We start from the raw sequence: 10,675 nt of genomic DNA on the forward strand, positions 1-10,675 counted from the left end.
AGCAGTTTGTGCTTGTGCAACGCACTTTTTATTTCTCAGTCGACACTGGGATCCCCTGCAGATACTTTGGGACCTCTCTTGTTCCTCTACAGATTCGTCTTGGTGGCTGTTTCGCCCGTTGTGACTTCCTGTACCCTGATTGGGTTGTCTCCTGATATCTCTGACTCTCTGCTTCTTCAGCAGTACCTGCAGATCTTTGCCTTTACAGTATGTGGATCTCCGCAGATTGGCTCTCCAGCTGGTTTTTCCCCTGGAAGTATAATACCGGACGTTTGGTTCCTGAACCTGTTTGTGTTAGAATTGTCTGTTTTGTCAGCATTCATCAAACATAAATCACGCATATTCATGCATATTCATAAACATTCAGATATTCATGTTGCATTTCTTGCCATATATCTTTTGTTTGTCGTGTCTCCTGCTATGGTGATATAGATCTCTTTATAGATCTCCCCAAGCAGATGTCGGGTGTTTTAAATCTCTCCATATAGAATCAACCCCATAAGCAGAAATTGTTGTCTTTCCTTCTGCAGTTCCCCACTGAGATATATCCTCGTGGATGACGGTTTCTTCCGTTTCCTCCCAACACATATATTGGGATGGATTTTCCTATTTGAGTTACATCCTCATTAGGACGTGTCTTGATTCAGTCTGTCTTTTCGGATCGTTCCCGAATTGGCTATTTGTCAAATATCTTGTATTTCCCAGTGGGTTGTTCCCCAGCGGAATGTTTTTGGGCCTCTACCCTCATACCGGTAGTTATAAGTCCTACTTTTCCTGGCTTTCTTGACAGAATTTGTGGTTATACACCTTTTATTCTCCAGCCAGAGTTTTGGTTTTCTACCCTCATACTGGTAGTTGTAAATCCTATTTTCCTGCTTTCCAGCAGTTTGTGGTTTGTTATCAACCCTATTTTGGTTTCCCGTGCGGATTTGTGATTTGTTCTATCCCCACGCGGAGTTGTTGGTCTTCTACCCCGTATTCGGTAGATGTAAGCCCTAATTTTGTGGTTATCTTCATTCAATATTTGATGATGATTTTCCTTTGCTTGGATAAGTTGCTCAGATTAGCTCTTATATCCCTAGCAAGTTTTGTGGATAATTGCAGTATGCTAGCAATTTTATCCCTAGTGGGTCTTTTCACCGTATGCTCGTGATTTGTTCCCTGGATCATTGATTCTTTATCAATGCATCCCCAGCTAGTCCCTGTCGATAATTGCCGGATGCTTGCAAATTATCTTCAGCAGATCGCCTTTCATTTACCCTTTGGTTGGTAATGTCTGTTGCTCCTTTTGATTGGTTATCATTATATACCTAGTTTGGTATCCCGATGCCTTTCTTTTCGGTTGATTTATCCTTTATTAACCCAGTAACCGGTTCAGGATAATCTTCCATGCGAGTATATTATTCACGGTCTGCCGGTATTGAATAATATATCTCATGCACTCTTCAGTCGAAGCCTTTTTGTGTTTCCCCAGTCGAGTAAGATTCGTTTTTTCCCTTTGTGGAGTCGAATATTCTTGTTGTTGGATAATTGCCGGATGCTTGCAATTTATCCCTTTGAGTTGTCTTTCGTTTACCCGTATGCTTGGTATCGATTGTCTCTCTTTTTGGTTAGTCACCTATTATATACCCAGTAACCGGTATCCCTGGTGTCTTTTCCTTGCGAGTGTATTATTCACGGTTTGCCGGTAATGAATAATATATCTCATGCGCTCTTTAGTTGGAATCCTTTGTTGATTTTCCCCAACTGAGCAAGATTCGTATTCTTTATAGAATCGAATATCCATCCTTTAACCAGTTTGTGTTGTGGATGATGAGTGTTTTGGAAGTGAAAACCAATTCACGTTTTCGGTAGATCACCTATTATATACCCAGTAACCGGTATCTCTGGTGTTTCTTACCATGCGAGTTTATTATCTACGTTCTGACGGTAATAGATAATATATCTCATGCGAGTATCTTATCCACGGTCTGCCGGTAATGGATATTATATCTCATGCACTCTTGGGTTTGTGTCCCCAGTTGAGTAAGATTCGTTTTCCCGTTGTGGATTCGAATGTCCATCCTGTAAGTCGATTTGCTTTTTCAAGCCCTCCTTTCGGATGATGAGTGTTTTGGAAGTGAAAACCAATTCACGTCTTCGGATTTTTATCCTTAAACAACCCTGTAACCGGTTCAGGATAATCTTCCATGCGAGCTTATTATTCACGGTCTGCCGGTAATGAATAATATGTCTCATGCGCTCTTTAGTTGGAATCCTTTGTTGATTTTCCCCAACTGAGCAAGATTCGCATTCTTTGTAGAATCGAATAGCCATCCTTTAACCAGTTTGCGTTTTGGATGATGAGTGTTTTGGAACACACACCAATTCACGTTTTTTGCCCATCCTTTAACCAGTTTGCGTTTTGGATGATGAGTGTTTTGGAACACACACCAATTCACGCTTTTTTTGACCATCCTTTAACCAGTTTGTGTTCAGGATGATGAGTGTTTTGGAACACACACCAATTCACGTTTTTTTGTCCATCCTTTAAACAAGTCTGCTGTTCTAGCTTTCTTTCGGATGATGAGTGTCTTGGAACACAAACCAATTCACGATTTCGGATCTTTATCCTTAAACAACCCAGTAACCGGTTCAGGATAATTTTCCTTTCGAGTATATTATTCACGGTCTGCCGGTAATGAATAATATATCTCATCTGAGTATTCTATCCACGTTCTGACGGTAATGAATAGTATGTCTCGTTCACTCTTGGGTCAATCCTTTGTTGCTTTCCCCTCAGAGTAAGATTCGTATTCTTTGTAGAATCGAATATCCATCCTATAAGCAAGTTTGCTTTCGCTCTCTTCAGGATGATGAGTGTTTTGGAACACACACCAATTCACGTCTTTGGTCGGTCACCTGTTACATACCTACAACCCGGTATCCTTGGTGTTCCTTCCTGTTTTTGTTACCCTTATACCGTTAACATCTCATTTCTTTGTAGCTTCCCTCAGTGGAACTTCCTTTTGCTTCTCCCCCAGGAGTCAGCTTGTGTCTCTCCAATGGATTTATTTTCCTTTGGAAATCTGTCCCCAGTATGAGTCCTTCACTCCCCAGTGAGTTCTCCTGTCTGTTTTCTGTTCTTCTAACCAGAGTCGTGTCTTGTTCACGTTATGTCAGTTTTTTTTTTCCCAGTTTAGAGTCGTGTCTTGTTCGCACATTTCTTTTATTATCCCCTAGAGTCTTGTTAGAGTCTCTGTTCCTGGTGAGTGTATTACTCCGATGGATCGTCTTTTCTTCTGTGTGAATCATATTCCCCACAGAATTTGTGTCTTTTGCATGCATACATCTGCATCATGAGGTCTCTTAGGGACCAAAATTCGTCTCATTACTGTTATTTAAGTCCATTCTACCGCGTCGAGATGAAGATTTCTAAACTTCACTTCTCCGGCTAGAATGACCTTAAATAGGGGCATCTGTAAGACCCCAATTTTGGGCCCTAAGATCCCTCATGGCCCATATCATTCATATCATAACCTCAAGGATCATTGCATGCCTTTGCTTTCCTCTTAGTGGATAGATTGCCTTGTGGGTTTGTTTCTTGATCACCAAGCATACTTTGCATTTGTATATCTTTGCCTTTCACATGTTTATTAACCAAAAAGTACAAAAATATTGTCAGTCTAACCTTGTTGCTTGCAGTTGAAGCAGTCATCAGCAATTAGGTCAAAGTCAGTCATTGATCAGTCAAAGCAATGGATGGTGGCCATTCTTGCAGAATTTGGGCATCATGATCATTAATCAAAGGTTCATACATCTTGGGACATCATTTGAAGTCAAGTTCTCAAGGAATTAGGGTTTGGAATTCATCAGAAGTGGTCCAATCAGTCCAAAACCCTAGAAAAGTCAAACTTGGTCAACTGTTGATTTAATCAGAGATTTGATGGATAGAATTGATTTGAAGGAGTTCATTCATGCTTGTATAAGCCTCATCTATCATGTTCAACCTCATCATGGAAGAAAATCAAGTCAATCAGAAATTTTCCAGAAATAGAAAGTGGACCTGTAATTTCAACTGCCAAAAATGGAAACTTCTTGATCTTAAACTTGCATCATGATACAAGCTTCAAATGAATTTTTGCCCAACATGAAAGTTGAAGATCTTGTCTTCCCATTTTCAAAAAGTCCAAGAACTCTCAAATCCCATGTGTGGTTGTCAAGATATGATCAAATCATTTTCATCAATTTTTGAACTTCAACAAGCCATAACTCTCAAACCATAAGGCCAAATTTGGTGGGGTTTTTTCCTACACACCACATTTTTCATCCTCTTTCCAAAAATATAAATTTCATGACCTAAAACCTCACCATTCAAAATGGCATTTTTGGACCTTTTGCATTTAAAATCAAAGTTTGACCAAACTTTGACTTTTTGATTTATGGACTTTTTCATCATTTTGCCAATTGGGAAATGTTTCACATCCAATTTGAAACTTGCTCAAAGTCTTAAACCACCATCATATCACCATTATGCTATCATTTGGACCAAAATGCAAAAACTTGAAAATTGGCAAGAAGCTTCATAAAGCAAAACCAGTACAGCAGTACATGTACAACCACAAACAGCACAAACATGGTCTGCTAGCAGCCTGATTGCAGGCCCATCTGAGCAGCATTGCACCTCCCATTTCCCACTTTGTCCACAATTAGCAACTTTGCAAATGAAGGCATTTACACTAAACTAGCTTACCACTTGATTAACAAATGCTAAACAGACCCTTATAAGCTTTCTTCTGTCACTTTTTTACCCTAGTTTTGCAGCCTACCCTCACAGAATCCTCTCTCACCCTCATCTTGCATTTTTGCTAAAGCACAATTTCTGCACAAACCCTTGAAGAAATTCGAGCATCCTTGTTTCCACCATGCTATAGTCACCATTTGGAACCCTTGTCCAGCATTATTCATCACCTATTTTGCAGCTTGAGTTCTGTTTTCTCTAGGAGCATTTCCATGGCAAATCGAAAGTTAGATGTGGTTAGACATTCTTGAGCTAAAAAAGGTTCATCATCCACCATCCTAAGGCATTCTCTTCGTCTGTTTCAAGCCTGTACCCTCAATACAACACTGCAGCTCGATTTTCTTCCAAAACAAGTAAGTAATCGATCTTCTCTTTTTGCCGTGCCATACTATGTTTGTGAAAGATCCTTGAATGCTGATTCTAGAATGCTATGCCTTGTTTGAAATGATGCCCTCATGAGGGAGACATCTGAATTTCCTTTTTCATATCAAAATGCATTTTCGTTCGATTTGTTCTGCTTGCATTAGTTGGATGAGTTTTGATGTTACATTCTTGTTGCCTATTGCTTGATGATGCTGTTGGTACATTTGTTTTTAAGTTTTGGGCACATTAAATTTTCGAACTCATGGTGGATGAATGTATGCTGCTCTGTTCATAAGCATGTTTCTGCCCAGATTTTCCTCATGGCTAATGCTTGTTTGGTTGATGATTGATATGGCTTGATGGTCATTATACCATGCCCTTGTGTGTTTTTGCTTGAAAACTTATTGGATGATTGTTGAACCATGGAGTTGAATTGATGAATGCTGCTGAAATTGATGCTGTTATGCTTGAACCCTATTTCTGTTCAGAAATTCCTCATGCTGGTGTTGCTTTGTTGTTCATGTCATGATGCTGCTTGCTTGATGCTCATTTTTGATTGAGTTCATGATGATGAAATAGATGCTGTTTATATGCTATTGTGTGCTTTTGTTTGGTTTAACATGATGATGAATGCATTATGCTGCTGTTATTGGTATATGCTGTTGTTCATGATTGATATTTGAATGATGATTAGTGATGGATACATGATACCGTGCTGTTGAACCTTATCCCTGCCCATGAAAATCCTTTGGAATTGTTGGTTTGTTGTGATTATAGTGGCTGGTCGACTTTTGTGTTGCTGTTGGTTACAAATGCCAATGTTGCTGCTAAAACCCTCATACTGTTTCCAGAAGTCCAACTCATACATTTTGGTTGCTGTGTGTTATATGTCGTATAGGCATATTGAGTGTATTATCATGAGTGTACATATGCCTTGCTATTGAGTGATTTTGCTCAAAACCTGTTTGATGCTAATGATGAACATGAAGATGATATTGCTTGCTGTTATGATGAACTGCCCAGGGATTCCACCTGTTGTGTTTGGTTTTGTTGTTATCTTGATGATGCTTAATATGTACATGCTGCTGTCCATGCCAAACCATAAACTCTGCCCAGATTTTTTTCCCACAATGCCATGTTGTTGCTGTTGTTTGTTTTGGTTGAGATTGCATGTTGGAATTCTTGCTATGCTGTTGTGATGATGAGCAATTGCCCTGCTGTCCAAACCGGACCATTGCCATGAAAACATATGATTTGTGTTGAATGTTGTTGATTGTTTGCTGTAATAACATTACCAATACCCTGCTGTTGTATGCTTGGTCGGATTATGTTGCCTGATGTTGTCTAGCTACAATGATGAATGTTGCTGTTTTCTTGTTGTTTGAATGATGATGATAGGTTGTATGCTGTTGTTTCTCAAATCATAGAACCATGTTGTTTTGCTATCTTAATATGCCTAGGTTTTCATGCTTATGTTGTGTGGTTTGGTTGAATCATTTTTGTTTGATGTGGTTGAACATGAACATGAATGCCATTGCTTTTGTGTGCTGTTGTTTATTTTGTTTGGATGTTGATGAACACCTTATGCCATGCCAGAAAATCCATGCGAAATATATTGTATGCTGTTTGTTTGCTGTTGGTTATGATGAGCACATTGATGATGATGAACTTGGTTTGATAATTACATGATAATGATGAATGTTGCTGTTAACTGCTTGCTGTCAATGCACTGCTGTTTGAAAAACCAGAACTTGCATTTTTTATTGTGTGTTGCCATGTGGTTTCCATGTGTTTGTTTAATTTCGACATGATGATGAACTTGGATGATGAATGTGTACATGTGCTGTTAAAATACTTGTCCTGTCCAGACTTTGCTTGGATGATGAATGCTGTTGTTGCTGGTCGAATTTGTGTGTTGCTTTTGTGAATGCTTTTGCCATGCTGCAAACTTAGGGTTTCTTAAAAAACAGAAAATTTGAAGTTTCATTGGTGTTCACTGTTTCATTGGCTGAGGACCAATGAAAACATTTCCTTTCCTCTGCCCAAAACGCAGAGTTTTAATTAGTGAACTCAATATTACAGCTTTGCCACTGCGTTGACCTTTGTTGACCACTAGTTCATGCCTTTTGCTCATGCTTGCACCAATTTATCATCCAACTTCCACAATTTATTTCTCCTTCATTTTTCATCAAAAAATTATGAAATTTTTTACACATATTCACAAATGAGTCTAGAATTTAATTGTGAATTTTAATTAATTTTCCATTGGTTGGTTTTTAATTGACAATTATTTTCTCAACATGTGTGCATGAATGATACATTGTGCCATTTCAATTGTGAAATTGTCATATTGCATCCAATGAGCTTGAAATTTTTTGTGGTGAAACTAGACACATTGACCTTCATTTCCATATAGGGTTTGTGCATTTATCATTTGTGGATTGAGAGTTATGATTTTCTGAAGTTATGTGTTACATTTGGTGCTATACCATGATCATGTATTTTCCCAATTTTTGTTCACATGCTTCCTCTTATCCAATTGACTCCAATTTTTGCATGAATCATCTATCACATGTCTAGTTTGTGTATGAATTTTCTTGGAATTAATCATGCTGTTTTCCATTTGATTGAGAATTTTCTTCCATATGTGGTCATTTGTTGACTTCTTGTGCTATGCCTTGCCAAATCTTTTGTGAAATTCTCAAATCTTATTGTATGACCATGAAATTTCATATGTGATAACTAGACACCTTGAGCTTTGCATTGGTGTTAATCTCATTCATTTCTCTTCTGTTTTCAAATTGATATGATTTTTTGAAGTTGACCCATGCTTGTTGACTTTCACCATGCTTACTTGAATTTGATTTGACTTCATGATTTTATTTGAATGCCTTCCTCTCATCCAAATGCATTGAAATTTGACATGTATACCATGTTAGATGTTAGGATTGAGTGTGATTTATTTCATAATTTTTGAGATTGTTTGAGTTGACTTTTGAATGAGGTCTTGCTGTTGACCTTTTGTATGCTTCTCTTGCCATGCTTTGCATCCTTTTGCATATGAAATGACCATGATGCATGATATAATTATGAATCCAATTGAGAATGCTTCTTGAATGTTTAGACTTGGTTTGGGTTGACTTTTCCTTGCTGCCTTGACTTTTTCTTTCATCTTTGACCCTAGGCTAGTCCTAGTGGTCTTCTAAGCTTATGTTGAGTTCATCTGTTTCAGGTTAAGCACCAATGCCTCAAAGACCATTCAAATTTGTTTGAGTTGAATTATATATTGTGCTAACCTTTGTTTTGTAGGTTGACTCACATACTTGAGTCTTTGTGCCTTGCACAATTGGTCCCTCTGTGGTTGACTTTTGTTTATCCATTTGCCTTTGATTTTGACTGTTGAGCTGTTTGCTAATAAGTTTGACTTTTTCAGGTGCTTTAGTTGCTTTAGTTGCTTGCTTTGCTTTTTAGCATTTGCTTTGAGGTATAAACCTTTCTTCTTCATGTAGTCTGGAGACCCGGTCTGTTATTTGACCGGGCAAACTGTCTGAAGTCCTCCTTAAGAGGCAATGCCTGTGTTTGTTTATATTTGTCCCAAGCAGGAAAAGTCCTTCAAGTAAGGCAATTGGTGGAAGGTAGGGATAAGTAATCTATCCCCCACTATTCAGTGTGTCCTCTCTTTGCTCCCATTACATGGTTGAAGCATTGAGATAAATACCCAAGATCTAATCGAGTCAATAATGTGGAGAGAGTTCCTACCTTCTGAACTCCCACACTTTCTTTGATGCTCTCTCTGATTTGAGATAGAAGCAATGAGGCAAACCCCTCATCTCCTTTTCATCTGCTTCACCTGAGCCCCTCAATGACCGGGTTAAGAGCAACCTTCACCCATTACAGTGGACTTTCAAAGTCAAACCCTCTTGTGTGAGCCCCCATTGTTTGGCTATAGAGTGTGCTGTTTGATATTCATTGCTTGATTGATTGCTTCATGTGCACATGTTTGCCTGTATACTATGCACTCATCATCATCAATTGCCATTAATGCATGATCATCTCATTTATCTTTGTGATGCTATCATTGTTGTTTGCCCATTGAGGACAATTGTAAGTCCATTGCTTTGGCATTTGCTCCTGTGATATGGAAGGATAGAGTGTAAGACCTCATTGGTCACTCATATCTTCTATTTTATCTGTTTGTATGTGAGGATACAGTTATAAGTCCCTGTAAGTTGGCATCTGTTATCCTGTGATCATAATTTGATCTGTTTGATTTGTATGTGAGGTTGCAGTTATAAGTCCCTGTAAGTTGGCATCTGCTTTCCTGTGATCATAGTTTGTTCATCTGTTTGTATGAGAGGTTGCAATTATAAGTCCCTGTAAGTTGGCATTTGCATTCCTGTGATCATATTGTTGCTTTTGTTCTTGTATGTGAGGATCCATTATAAGTCCCTGTAACGTGGCATTGGATTTCCTAGGACCATACTGTGGAGTTAACCTAAGTCCAGACAGATTGGCAGTTAACTTCCATTTCTCATCTTTGTTTTTCTTTTGAGGAGATTAGTGTAAGTCCATTGAGTGGCATCTGATATCCATTTCTGTTTTAGGAGACTGGTGTAAATCCATCTATTGGTATCCGGTATCCGCTTTTATTTCTTTGCCTGTGGAGATTAGTGTAAGTCCATTGAGTGGCATCTGATATCCCGTTTTGTTTTAGGAGATTGGTATAAGACCATTGAGTGGCATCCGGTATCCGCTTTTCTTTTGCTTTGTTTGTTTATTGCTATTCCAAAGGACACACTTGAATCATCTCCCATATGATTTCAAGAAGTGAACCTTCTAAGAAGTTTTACTATCCATCCATCCATTCATCATTCATTATGTCCTAAACCTTTTCACACTTTATCTTTTAAACTTGACATAAGTGTTGTGCAAACATTCTCATTGTTCTCTAACTAAAAACCTGGACCCAAGTCCTTGACTTTTTTTTTCAAACTCCATTTCATAATACTTCTCTGAATCAATCTTAATCATACTCTGACTTCACTTTTCATAATCACAAACAATTAACTTCACTCATTCACTTGTTTTGGCTCTGTCCATTAATCTTTTCATGCATTAGCCATAGGTTTCAATTATCTTTGTGGTTGATGTAAATCTTGCCTATCCTTAGTGAGTCGACAGTAAGACTTCCGTACTTCAAACAGGGCTAACCCCTCTAGTACGTCGAAGCTATCCTCGCATGGTGGATGTTGTTTTTGGTCGAGTGTTCTCCCATTGATAATGAAAAGCCTCAGTGCTTGTGTTTAAAACTGAATCCACCAACTTTTGGAAATCTTTTAGCCGAACTACGGCGTTCTGATCCTTACCTTTGATGGAAGGTACGTAGGCAACGGGTTCATCCGTTCGAACCCAATACCCAATAATCAATAAAAATGTATATTCTTTTCTCATCATCCCAATCATGTTTGCACAATCTTTATGTCATAACAAATAATAATTTAGCATAACAAGTGTGAAAAGGGCTCCCTAGGA

The sequence above is a fragment of the Lathyrus oleraceus genome, chromosome 4 (assembly GCF_024323335.1).
Source record: "Lathyrus oleraceus cultivar Zhongwan6 chromosome 4, CAAS_Psat_ZW6_1.0, whole genome shotgun sequence".
Taxonomy (NCBI): Eukaryota; Viridiplantae; Streptophyta; class Magnoliopsida; order Fabales; family Fabaceae; genus Lathyrus; species Lathyrus oleraceus.